This window comes from Calonectris borealis, chromosome 8, assembly GCF_964195595.1.
Source record: "Calonectris borealis chromosome 8, bCalBor7.hap1.2, whole genome shotgun sequence".
NCBI lineage: Eukaryota > Metazoa > Chordata > Aves > Procellariiformes > Procellariidae > Calonectris > Calonectris borealis.
Window position 1 is genome coordinate 33,363,811 of NC_134319.1, and position 14,408 is coordinate 33,378,218.

Sequence of the window (14,408 nt, forward strand, 5' to 3'; positions counted from 1 at the left end):
CAGGTTGGCTGTTTTCGACTCGATTTTTCAGAATGATTTCTGGGTCCTTGGGGGCTGCACACAGAGACATCTTTGGCAATGCTTTGTTTTCCTGTTTGTCTGGGGTTGAAAAGAAGGCAACTGAGGCTCACTGATGCGGCAAACACTTAGGCGAGATGCCCTCCATTTCCTTAATGAACCTATTAAACAAATCTATCAAAGGTGTAACTACGAGGCTCAGAGGAAAGAAGCACAGAGAGATAACTGACTGTCCTGAGATATTCCTAGTACAGTTCACAAGAAAACAACATATAGGCTACAACAGTTAATTGGGAACAATGTGATCCTGCTGCTGGAGAAGTACATCAACCTAAAATACCTTGACACTTCCTTTTTGCACGGCCAGAGTTAGCTGTGCCTGAGCGTACAGCTTCCCCGTCTGCTTCTGCTTCCCCTCCTCCCAACGGGAGATGAGAAAAACCTGCTTCACAGAGCTGCCGAGATACATCCATCCCCAGGGTATTTGGAGACTCAAGCGTCTGGTGAAACTGTTAGCGCTCCCTGAACTTGAGCAAAATGAGTGACCGAAGGGAGATAGTCTTGGTTTAGGTTACAAGAACTAAAGACTATATCAAAACTCAGGAATTTTATTCTTCACTTTCCTAAGTGAGTCCTTGCAGGTGTGCATCCCAGGATTTAATCTCCCCAAGGAAATTAAAAAATACCACTATATTAATACAAATATACTGGTTACCAGGCATACAGCAACTGGCTCACATCACTCTCCACCACACAGGACTTTATTTAAAAGGTTAACTATTACCCAATACTGCATATTTTCCACTGCTTAGCCCCGTTTTATGGGGAGGTGGTATTGCTTACAGGGCTGGTAGCTGTGTGCGTCGCCTGTTGAAGCTGGCTGACTAGGATATGCCAGGCTAAGGGTTCAGTGTAACACAGACGGGCTGCAGGCTCCCGCGCCCTGGTACCGTCAGTACCAGCGGCACAGGTCAGAAAGGGAAGTTACAGAGGGACGAGCATGTTCCTTCCCTTCACCGGGCGGACAGAGGGGGCAGCTGCTCAGCCGTGACACAGAGGTGGAGCCGGGGGAGATCCTAAGTACTGGAAGTTACCAGGGAGAAGAGATTTAGTAAGTGAAGGTGCAGACAAGCCTGAATCTTGCGTTCTGATCGTGTATGAAAAGTGGAAAAGAAGGAGAAGCGGGAAGAGCAAATAGCAACAACAATGCTTAGGAGTTGGAAAGAGAAGATGTTTACTTCTCTTAAAATGTCACTCTCTGTCAACTGTCATGGTTTCCAGACTTTCAGAATTGAATTATATTGTAATTACTTCCTATTTGGACAAGGTCACAAAAATAAAAGCTCAGTACCTTCCTACATTACGGTCTGCTGTACATTCTTTACACTCGTATAGCAGCCAAGTCTCCTTTTCTGATGTCAACAAATTTGCCTTCAGAATAAATTCCTGTTTTAGGTCCATTAGTGTAGTGTAAGGCACATTAAAAAGTTAAGAGCCATCATTACTGATCTTTCCGAGAAGCCTCCCAGAGCACAGACGTCTTTATCCTCTTGCTAATCCTTACAATTCACTTTGTCTCACCGAAGCAATGAAAAGGAAACAGATAAGAAACGCAGATGCACGTAACCTTATGACAGGTGCTTGCTCTACACATGCCCTCGTCGTTGAGCAAGGACGTGTGAAATCCCTTACCTCAGGGAGTCGAAAACATTTCTCAGTTTTTTCCGCCTCTCCTCCTGCCCCCAAATCCCCATGACAGCGCATAATCGTGTATAACATTCCTGTATGATGGATCAAAGGTTGAAAATCCGCAAGGCATATAGGTAAATAGTTCCCTTGTTTAAACAGGTAGCCTGTAAACACTGCTTGTGACAAAGTCCTTCTTCAAGACATTATGTTACTGACATTTTGTGGATGTTACAATCAAGAAAGATGGAAGGAAAATAAAGAGGGACTCTGCTGTTCCCAGGGGAGCCAGGGTTCCCAGCAAGCCCCCGTGTGAGCTCTCGGCCCAGCGCTGGATCTATAAATGTGCTGCTCGTTTCCTGCTTGCTTCGGCCATTAGGGCCTCAGCCTGCTGCCGGAGGAGAAGCTGCCTGATGGAGAGAGATTGATGAGCGCAAGCAGAGCGCAAGATGGACTCTGGCACGGCCCACAACCACCCGTCCTCCTAATTCACCTCAGCAATTAGTGCTGTGCCTGTGATGAACCCTTTCGCTTCAGGCTAGGAGGTCCTCTGCTGTCGGAGAGCAAGAGGGGGAGGCTTTCAAGGGTGACCAAGCCCAGGCAGTGCCTCCTTCCCCTTCACGCCTTCTCGGGGCCACTTCCCCCAGCTCCGACCAGGCGCGGCTTTGTCAAGTGCTGAAGGGCTTGGGTTCGTCACGTTGGCTGGAGAAGATGGCTCTGGCGCATCTCAGGGCAGAGCGAAAAACCACGTTGCAAAAATAGATCCCCCTGGGCCAGAGAGTCACCGCCTTTGCAAGAACCCCTCGTCAAACCGTCCTGCTCCGAAACACAAACTGTCCCAAGCAAGATGCTGCTTTCTTACCCCATGTCCTTCCTCCTCAGAAAGGAACACACCCTGCTTCAAGCTGTGCTTAGAAAAGGAAAAAACAAACTAAGGACTCTCGGAGGAAGTTCATTACAACACAAACCTAAATTTCACTTTGTATTACAAGAGAAACGATGGCCAAATTTGCCTCTGAGCTTCCTGCTGCTATTAAAAGCAACGGGATTTGTGCCTGTACAGGCCTATGTGAGGATGATGGTGAGCTCCTACGTGAGGAGCTCCTGTAAGTGCGAGAGCCCCCTTTCATTTCTACCTCACGGAGAAAGAAATTGCACCTACTGTTTTCAGGACTATTTAAAATTTGAAAATAATGCAGCGGTGACAAGCTGATGAAATTTTTTTTTCTCGTTTCTGACAGGTCAGGTAGATTGCAAAGTCATCAAAACTAACAGCCTGACAATAAATTTTTCGTCTGTCATTGGCAGTGGGAAAAGACAAGAGCCCAAAGTGAGGAAAACAGTTTATCAGAAGGCGCAGGCGCTACTGAATACAGCAGCTTGCAACAGGCTACCTTCGGGGAGAGCGGGAGCGCGAGAGCAAGCAGAACAAAGTCTTCTTGTTAGGCAGTTAGGAATCAAAGCCCTGATCCGTTTCCAATTTCTTCCACTGCTCTTGACTAGCTGAAATATAATCAATATTCCCTACTGTGCAAAGACGGAGCATCCCGGGTGGCACAATCAGGTGGCTTACTCAGACTGCCGTGAAATTGTTCCCCGTGAGGATGTACGATAAGGTCATTGATCTTGTGCTCTAAGCTGCGGGTTAACAAAAGGATTTCTGAGATTAAAAAAGAACTCTTCAGACAATCACTTGACTCTGCTAAGAACTTTAGTTACAGTTTAATTTTTTTTCAGAGGTCAAAGCCTTAACCTCTGAGCCTCTCTCTCCGAGCTATGTCAGCCGCAGCACCTTTACGATAGTGAAGGTACACCTGTATTTCCCATTTGGGAAAGGAACGCTGAGGACCCCCTCCGGGTTGGCGCATTCTGCAGATGCAGCTGGGCTGGAGGTCTGCTGGAGCTGAAGGGTTTCCAGCCCTCTTGTCACAGTAACTGGGTGACTCAACGTGACGTGGGCCTGAGCCGTGCATGCACACTGAATCTGTGCCTATACTTCCAGATTTAAGAGATTGTTTATTATGCTGATTCATTACTCGGAGATGAGATTTTCTGTTTTCTTCCATGGCTTTTGACTAACTGCACTTGCAGAATCAAATTTTGGTTAAGAATTATTGTCAAGGAAATTTCATTAATTAAGCAAAGGAAGTTGAAAGAATAGTAAACAGATACGTAACATAATGAGGACTGGATCTTCATCTGCTGCTTGAACAATTGAATAGAAAAATGAGATGGTCAAGGCTTCCCAGTGAACAGACCCACAATAATGCTTTTTAACTTTTTCCTATAGTTTTAATTTTTGTTGCAGAGATAACAACGTGGGGAAGTGTGAGCAAAGAGGAGAAGGAGCCTGTCATCCCCCCCCGGCTTCCACAACTCATCAGTACACCCGTGGGGCTGCGGGTGCACATCTGAAACAGCAATGAGTGTAAGAGTAACAAACTTCTCTAGGCAGAGGCTGGCTGACGAGCCAATGGGTTGGCACTTCTCTGCCCAGGTGTTCACGGTATTGCATGAAAAATAATCACTTACAAAGGAATTATTTCAGATGTAAACAATATAAACCAGCCAAACACCACAGCACTATCTAAAAATTTATGAAAGAGTAAATCGGCACATTGTCATTCTTAAATGAAATGAAACACCTTTACAAATGGAGATAAATATATTAGGACATTTCCATATGGCACTTTATCTGGATTCTCCAAAGCCTCTGGCATACAGCTCTTCACTTCTATTTACCAGCCTGATGTAATTTATTTATGCCCAAACACAAACAAACTAAACAACATAAACAATTTAACCCTATGTTTACTACACTAGTTACTCTCCACAAGAGAAACAAGGCAATAATATGGTAAAATAAAAGCAATTAACTGCAGGAAACCAGAGACTCCTGAAGCAAAGCGGTAAGGAGAACATAAAAATGCGAATATTGCCCTTATGAAGCACCCAGCTAAACTTCTACTTCAGTAGCTACATATTGCTTAGATAACAGTCAAGTAACCACGCACTGAATTTAACTTCGAACAGCATCAATAATGACAAAAATAATACCTGGGGTTTGTAACGGAAAGTTATTAATAGGGTCTTCAGTTCTAAAAGCTACTGTCACTGCAGAGCTCTGTATTTATAAAATGCATACGGCCATCTTTCTACACTTAGTTTTGTTTGTTTGCTTGTTTTCAAAGCAGAGAAATTCAACTGCAGGTGCCAGAGAAATCAAACACCAGCAAAAATGCATAAAGACACTGTCCCCAAGGTCTTGTCTTTGTTTATTTGCAAAAGCTCGGGGCGGGGGGAAGGGAATATTATTAGCCTTTGCCTTTTTTTTCCCCCCAATTATTTTTAAAAGTTTTGCTTTAGTTGTCTAGTAGTATAGCATGGTGCTTCAGAATTTGTCACCTCATTTCATTTGTCAAAAAACAAATGAAATGAAACAAAAGTCTGGTCCCAACTGTTCTCTGCACTACGCTGAGAATGAATCACCAAGCCACTGCATGCAGTAGCCACTGGCTCTGGATTACCTGAGCTTGCTGTAACATAGTCATGCCTTGTTTCCAATAACTTAAGCTTTAAATTTTGTAACATCTGCAGAAAAAATAACCACAGCATTCCTGAGAAAGACACAGATCAGAAAGGCTGCTTGAAATTTTTTGCCTAAATGTAAACTTTTCCAAATGCAAGTATTCTAAGACTTCTAGGCACAGAAATAAAAGATAATTCTCTTTGTTGGCACTGAACTTCCAGTAGGCAACAAAGCTTCTTCCCCACTGTTCAGAGGGGGGAATACAGAGGTTCTTTGCTCACAGGAATTGAGTTCCAAAAAAATAAAGACACAGTATTCTTCAGGGTCCTGCAATTGAAAAATAAGTTGTCACAGACAGCTCAAAGACTTTGGCTAGCAAGGGTCGCAGCATCTTGGCCCCAGGGTCTTTTATATGTGAAGAAATAGATTTCCTTTGAATTACCACGATGCTACTAACTGCCAAGATGCTACCTGTTTCCTCAGATCTGACTGCTTGAAAGAGGTCCAAGAGAAGCACAGATGAATTTTCACCTCCAAGGAGATTTCTCCATCTCAAGCCTGAACAGTTTTGTTGATTTTATCTACACTTTTCTGTATAGATGCTTTTTTCTGTATCTATACTTTTACCTACATGTCTTTCTCCACAAAATGTGAAAGCCTGTGTTGTTTTGCTTTTCATGACGATCATAAGTGCTGATGCTGAGATACGTTTATTTTTCCTCTACAGCCTCTTTTGCACCACAGAAGAGTCTTCAAAAAGAAAAGCATCTTACTGTGAACTGTGAAGAGGTACTGCAAACCTGCCGGGCACCATTATTGCAGTCTTTCTCCATATTCAAACTCAAGGCATCCCTCAGAAAAATCACTTCCAAGTTACTGGGTTTGTTTCCTTCAAAGGAAGAGAGAGTTTAGACTTTCTCTTCTAAAGAACAACTAAGATGTCTATTATGCTGACAATAGTAACGCTACACTCTGCTACTGCTTGACATACAGATCACTGGCGGTAGAAAACTTTTTTATAGAGTATTTTAATGTGTCACCTTATAGGAGGTTAGTCAATCCTCCAGCCAACCTGCATCTGGGATTCAAATGTGTCCAATTCAGCTTAGGAAAAATTTTTGCTTCCTCTTACTCATAGAGCTGAGTTATTTTAGACAAATCGTGGCAAAGATGGCAGAAGACAGAACTGTCAAACAGTGCCTGCCACCTTCAGCTATTGCTTTCTACACTATTTTCAGAATCAAGGATGGAAAGGAGCTGTTATTCATCCAGGAGGAAAGAGCCAGATTCAAGCAGCTTAAGCCAGAAGACCTTCCGAGTATGCCTTCCCTCTTCGGTTCTGAACGGGAAAACATCCGTCATCCCGGAAAGCCATGACTCCTGACAGCACAAAGCTGAACAAAACAAGTTTAGGTGCCTGCTGGACCCCGGGACAGTTTTCACCCTCACCTTACTGAATTAAACCGCTGATACTTAGGGCAAGTCTTATCAAGCTATATGCTGCGATACAGTTGCCGTGGATACCGACAGTGAGTATTTCTATCCATTTCCCACCTCAAACTTTTAGAGTTCTTTAAAGATCCTTACCTTCAACACTATTCTTGTTGATGCCATTAATCACGGAAGTACAAGCACGCATGCCAACAAATGACTACTACAAGGACACCAAAATATTTGTCACAAAGCTACTTTAGGTGGTTAAAATGTGATTATATTTAAATATTAATAATAAAATCATATTCCTTCCCTGTTGGTAAAAGTTAACAATATACCTGATTTCATTTACAATGCCAACTCAGAGCAAATGAAAAAAAAAAACCCAAAAAGCAAACCAAAACCAAAACAACTTAACAGTTTTACTAATGCTAAAACACCATGAAAATATAACCTCACTACCAGGCAACATGTCTGCTCACTGGAAAGCCAGATATGCAGAGTTCAAATAAGTAAGTATTTCATGGCTGAAGCTGATTTTTTAAATGCGTGACACTTTCTATGTTGTTAACACTTATTACCAAGATGACAATAATATTAAACGTCCAATTCCACTGTAGGCACTTTAATCTGATTTTCAGGTGCAGTTCATTGCGCTGTGCTATACCATACCACAAAGCCAAGCAGAAAGAAGGGAGCTGAAGCTGAAAACAGAGCAGGCATTAAAAAACATGACCCTCCTTACGACGACAATAGGATCCTGCACTTCGGAGATAACGGCGCAGACATAGTAAATGGAATTGATCATTGGCTTTTAATAAGAAATCACATACAGGCACAGCAGGGTTTTCTATGGCTCTAAACACAATTCTTTTCAATTTGGTTTGGCCTTTTCTTGAGAAGTTGATAAATGAGCAATTTTTTTCCTGTCTTTTATACTGGAAGATTAATTAGATACATCACTGGTAGAACCAAAGGAATAAAAGGCTTGTGCAATTTCAGGGCTTTTCTGAAGTTATCTCCTTTGCTTTTCTGTTGCATTTGTGTTGTCTTATCACCTCTCACAATAGCAAAAAACCCCGAGTATCTAGATAAATACACATATATACATATAAACACAAAGAGAGAGAATGCACTAGAGAGAAAAGAGAGAGCAAGTGAGCTATTTTTACTCCTTTCCATTGAAACTCACATAAATCAATATAATTCCCTGTTAAACCATGCCTGCAAAAAATTGCTTCCAGATAAAACAGCAACAGAGGGTGTGAATAAAGTAATTCACCCACATCAGTAAGGTGTGAGCTTCAAAACAGTGGTTTGAATTCAAAACATTTAAATAGCAACATTATTAAAGTAAATCTGTTTTAAAATTACACAAAAAACAATTCTGAAATGAGAAAAAGCTTAGCATAGCTCCTGCTATCTTTAGCCTTTAGTTTCCAACTCCGCTAGTAGAGCTATTCTCCATGAGCCATGCAAGGGTCTTGGTGCAAGTCACAACTGTGGGTGCACCCAGGAGGGGTCAATAACCTTGTCAGTACAGTGGCAGGTGACAAAAATGTGTGTGTTTGCTTTGCATTGAAAAAGGCACCATTTTTTCTCAAGGCCATTTGCTCCTCTCACCGAAGGTGCTGAGAGCAGCAAGCCTGTAACACCGCTGGGGAGCCTTATTTCCCCCAAAGAGGGGAGAGATTTGCATGGTTAGGAAGAAGCTTCTCTTAGAAGAACTTCAATATACCAGGTCTTTCCTGCCACTGATGATGACGAAAGATGAGACAAGGAGTCACGGTAATCCCCGAGCCACGTAAAAGAAGATCTCGTTACAGACGCTGCCCCCATAAACAGAAAAATCTCTCCTGCAGGTTCCTTTACTCAGCTCCTGTACAGCCCATCCCATGTGTTGCCCTCACCTCCACTGGGCACGAGGGGTGAAAACCCACCGTTAACTTCCCAGTATCTCTCCACCTACCTGTCCGCTACACTCAACTTCGTGGCATTGCCAGATCCACAATTACACGTTTTGAATGTCAGCTCTGCTCAATTTCCAAGTATCACGGGACAGTCACGGAGAAATGGGCACAGCTCCCCGAGTTCACTTGGAAATTGTCAAACCAGGGAATTTTCATATGGAGAAAATCTCCCAACGAGACTTACTTTCTCCCATTCTACAACTCAACTGACTGAAGTCAGGTGTAAGAATAGAGGCTTCCTATATTAAAATCAAAGGACATTACAGTTTCTTTAGGACATACACAGATCTCTACAAGAGAAATTGCATTTCGAGATGCAAAAGGCAACTGAGGCAGATTTAGCAAGTATGCAGAATGTGTCAGTTGTTTTAATAAAATAGCACCATTAAGCTTAACCTTCATTAATCTAGAATAGGCTCTTTCTTCATTCATTTGTTTATCAAATTGGGCTTCCAGAGACATAGAAAAACCTCTGAAATCCCTTGTAAGGAGAGAAAAATTAGAAAAAAAAAATCCCCCCCCAAGAATGAGTACAAAAAGCGTTGGTCAGCATTCTATGAAGTAGGAAATTAGGGTAATTCCTTATTCTAGGAGATAATACGCAGCCTGCTCTGGCCAGGCAGAAACTTACCCTCCCTGAAGCCATTTTTGCAGCTGTAATTGTTACTGGATCCTCTAGGAGGAACGTGCCCCTCCCTCTGTAAAGGCCATTGCAAAATGAAAGGTATGGTCATTATAGATTCCATAACAGGAAACAAAGGAGGACAATCCCCCATTCATTAACTCTAAATTTTCATCTTTTATTAAATTTCGTTAACCCTTAAATTAGCATCTGACACCCTACTCGGAGAATTTATGTCCTTCTCTTCTATTTGACGGTTTTGGAGCTGGGAAATGTGTGCAATATTGGGCTCTATCTGCCCTAAGAGTCTCAGCTGATGCCTTCATAGATTCAGTCTCTTCTATCTGAATATATCTTCTACTCTGCAAATGTTGGCTATAATCCACCAGCGGGGTGTTAACGGCACCCTAACTTTGCATATATGCAAGTTAACATGTATATGGCAAAAACAAAGGGAAGTTTCTTAGGCCATATTATTTCATAGTTCAAAAGGTTCCTAAACCATGGAATACTACCCAACAATCACCTGCTGGAAAATACTACTATTATTTCTAATTCCACTGACTTTGTTCACAGTGATTTCCTTACTGGTAAAATGATGGCAATTCAGACCTGGTGAGTAATTACCATGGATAATCCTTAATTGAATGAGATATTCTCTACCTCACTTTATATACAATTTTCTATTAATAGGCGCTTTTTTGTTTGTATTTGCAGAGCTGTTCTTAAGGGAGAGATTGATGCTAATTTTTTTTATTTTAAAAACAGGATGATAAAACTATTTGCAATGCAGCACCTTCAAAATCCAAGGATTAGGTCCTGAACTCCTGAGTTAAACTTAAAAGTTGTGAAATTAAGGAGAAAAAACACCAAGTATTTTTTCACTTGCCTTCTCTAAAACGTCAGCTAGAGCTCAAGAAAAAAAAAAGAAGCAAGGAGAGGTGGATTTTTATTACATGTTAAATTCCTGTTTTGTTTTGCATTGATGTAGGAACAAAATAAAAAGAAACGCTGGAAAAGATATAACCAGGCTATGAAACCTGGTCACACCATGATTCTGTTTTCACGTTTCTATGCCTCAGTAATTAGCTTAGAAACCTAAAGAAAATACTCCCTGGCACTTACTGTGTGATACTTACTCTAAAAGCATCTGGTGTTTAGTCTACAAATGCTAATACAGAAGCGAGAAGCATTTGAAAGACACACAGTGCCTCATTCATACAGCAGAAAAAAACATGTTTAAGGGTCTTGTTTGGTTTTTTTTGAACAGAACAAGTTTTGCTGCATTCAACAAGACAGACAACTACTCTTCACGTAACCTCTGCATTCCCTGGGACCTCTTCTAGTGATGATTATCAAGACTATAATTTCCTATTTGAGCATGTCAACTCCTGTAATTATTAGCTCCTGTTTGTAAATAAATACCATGATTATAATATCTAATTATAGAATCATGGAATAGTTGAGGCTGGAAGGGACCTCTGGAGAATATCTTGTCTAAACCCCCCCCCCAAAGCAGGGTTACCTACAGCAGGTTGCTCAGGGCCAGTTGTGTTTTGAACATCTCCACAGATGGAGACCCCACAACCTCCTTGGGCAACCTGCTCCTGTGTCTGATCACCCCTGAAGTTAATAAATAAATAAATAGCTTTTAAATAAATAAATTATTTTATTTCATTTTGTGCCCACTGCCTCTTGTCTGTTCACTGGACACCACTGAGAAAAGCCTGGCTCCCTGTTCTTTACTTCCACCAGGCATTTATCTACATTGATAAGATCCCCCTGAGCCTTCTCTTCTCCAGGCTGAACAGCCCCAGCTCTCTCAGCCTTTCCTCACAGGAGAGGTGCTCCAGTCCCTTAATCATCTTCATGGGCCTTCACCAGACTCTCACCATTGTAGCTATGTCTTTCTTGTCCTGGGGAGACCAGGCCCGGACATAATACTCCAGATGCGCCTCACCAGTGCTGAGCAGAGGAGAAGGATCACTTCCTTGACCTGCTGGCAACGCTCCTTCCAATGCAGCCCAGGATACCACTGGCCTTCTTTGCAGCAAGGGCTCACTCCTGGCCCATGTTCAACTCGGTGTCCACCAGGACCCCCAGGTCCTTTTCTACCAAGCTGCTTTCCAGCCAGCTGGCCCTCAGCAGGTACTGGCGTATGGGGTTGTTCCTCCCAGGTGCAGGGCCTCGCACTTCCCTTTGCTGAACTTCACGAGATTCCTGCTGGCCCGTTTCTCCAGCCTGTCCAGGTCCCTCTGGATGGCAGCACACCCATCCGGTCTAACAGGCACTTCTCCCAGCTTTGCGTCATCTGCAAAGTTGCTGAATGTGCTCTCTGCTCCATCATTCAGGTCATTAACGAAGAGGCTAACCCCTATTGGTCACAGTGTCAACCTCTGAGTTACAACACTAATGACCGGCCTCCAACTGGACATCCTGCTGCTGATCACAACCCTTTGAACCTAGCAATTCAGCCAGATTTCAATCCATCTCGCTGACCACTTATCTAGACCAAACTTCATCAGTTTGTCTGAAGGATGTTATGGGAGACAGTGTCCATACTTACTGTACCTATGATAAACAACATCCTCAGCTCTCCCCTCATCCACCAAGGCATCATCTCATCATTGAAGGCTATCAAGTTGGTTGAGCATGATTTACCCTTCATAAAACCATGTTGATTACTCCTGGTCACCTTCTACATTATGAGCTGATTTTCTTTTCTGCCTATCAAATAGTTAATGTGTCATCTCCAGCCAGAGGTTACGTTCCTGTGATTCAGATTGGGCTCTCTGAGGACATTCGAGTTGGCAACAGTGAGAAAAGTTGATCCAAATAAATAGAAACTGTGAATGTGAAGTCAGTTCAACTCTTGTGTGTTTCAATTTAATGTGGGACATCGAGCTAACAGAGTCAAGGCATCACACGATCACTCGGTAGGGATGCGTAACAGAAATACTAAGATCAGTCTGAAAGAAGTATGAATGGAAGTATCTGCACGCAAAAGCGCCAGAAGAAACCATACAGAGAATGGGTTACGAGGACACGAGTGACAGCAGTCAAACCAGCAAACAGTGAGAAATGTCTTGCTACATCTAGATCAGAAGGCTGGCACTCTGGTGAGGCTGTACTAGAGACGACCAGCCAGGTGGAGACCCACAGCAAAGCTACAGCACGTCACCTCTGCCAACAGAAAAACAGGCTGGAAGCCACAAACCCACCCGTAACGAGGAAACAGAGACAAAGGACAGCAATGACAGGCTGAAGCCTGAGGGAAAGATCACACCATGAGCACTGTTCGACTCCTAAAGAGTACAAAAACTTTGCCTAAAAGCCAGTTTATTGTCATTAATCAAGAGGAATCCAAGAGACATAGTGAGGACTATATAGCCACTGTCCCTCATCCTCACCACACACAAGTGATCCTGGCCAGACAGGAGTCTTGGTGTTGGGGAGCACATGGCTATCGGTATGAGTGGCATCTCTGACAGGAGTGCAAGTGAGTAATTACCACCCTCCCCACCAATAAGATCCTGCACCGTGTTTCCTCACAGTAAGTTCTTGAAGTCTTTCACATTTTCACCGTTTTAAACACACCACCTTACGTTCAGAGTTTTCCCTCTTTAGATTAACTTTCCTGACTATGCCATTAATCCTGACAACAACCTTAACTAAAAGGCTCTGAGTTTCAGAACACTCCTCTCCATGGGCTTAGTTGTTCCTAGCTTACCTATCAAAAGAGCGTTCAGGACACCATTTAGATCCCCTCCTATGTCTTACACATGAATGAGGAGCGAGTCGCACGCCCAGTGAGTCAGCAGAACCCAACTCCCAACTATACTCCTTACAAGGGTGGGGTCTTACTAACACAGCAGAAGGTAACCTAAATCTTCTACTCTTCCCCATCCCTGATAACCCCAGGTCTCAGCCCTGAATTCTCCCTGCATTCCAATAATTCCTATGAGTCCTCGTGTACTTCTGTAACGCACAGGGGAGAGCCGTGACTCCATGTCTGCTGTACTCATCTGTGCTTTTCTCTTATGGGCCAGAATCCAGAATGTGTGAAATCCCGCACAGGCAGTGGATTCGCTGTCAAATCCTTCAGCCGCCTTCCCATTGATGTCGACGAACAGTTCAGAATTTTATACGCTGCTTCTGAAAGGCCCCATGTGCTGAACCCATACGAGGCACTATGCACTGACCATCTGCCTTAAACGCACTGCAAAATACTTTCCCAACAAAACACATCATATACATATGCACGCAATACAAATCGAAAAAACAATAAAAAATATCATCATGTGGCACACAATATATTACACAAGAAAATGAGAAAGGTAGGCCCAAGAAAATTGACAAATATCTCTTCCAAAAAGTACCACGAGGACTTCTGTTTTAACCTCTCATCAGAAAAACACACACTGAGTAAACAATATAAAGATAGTTTTGTTGTACTTAGTAAGTCCTTAAATTACTCGTTTTCAAGAACTGAGCAAATGACTAAACACTAAATGTCAAACTGTAGTCTTTTACTCCTAAATACTCTCTTTCGGTAGCAGAGCTCAAATCTCAAGTCCAATTTTAATAAAACCTTTGCACAGAGCTTTTTTCTGGCTGGAATAAACATTAGTATAGCAAGCCCCACTCTTTCACAAGATCAGAGTTTTAACCAGTATGGAAAAAGCTCTTGCTTAATAAACTATGAAATTAAGCAGCACAAAAGTAGATTAATAAATATATTGAGAGAGATATAAAAAAGGTGGAGTGTTAGAGGAGCATTCTTTCTGATGTGATGTGCTCAGCCCATTATTGGGCCACACCAAACACACATTTCCCATCAGTGCCCCCACTCCAAGAAATAACAAAAGCACTTTTTTTCAAGATCAAATGTTAAGCCCATCCGTGACTATGCATATTCCAACAAAAAAAATCCCCGAAAAAATAGCAGACTTTTCAAATGACAGCTTTATGAACCTCTGTGGCCATTTTCAACAGAAGATTTCCATCCTCAAAAACTTACAGTCAGGCTCCTCTAACTTGCCATCATTCATTATAGCCCAATACTTGTGCTCCAGATACTCAAAGAAGCCTACCTTTTGACAGCACAGTCTTGGATAGGGTAGCATATAAAAAAATATTGGTAAGCTTA

General features: G+C 42.5%; 1 protein-coding gene across 5 annotated transcripts in view; it reads right to left on the reverse strand.

Annotated features, from left to right (window-relative positions):
• RABGAP1L (RAB GTPase activating protein 1 like) overlaps positions 1-14,408 on the reverse strand; it is a 274,563-nt gene that overhangs the window by 49,141 nt on the left and 211,014 nt on the right. The window lies entirely within an intron of this gene.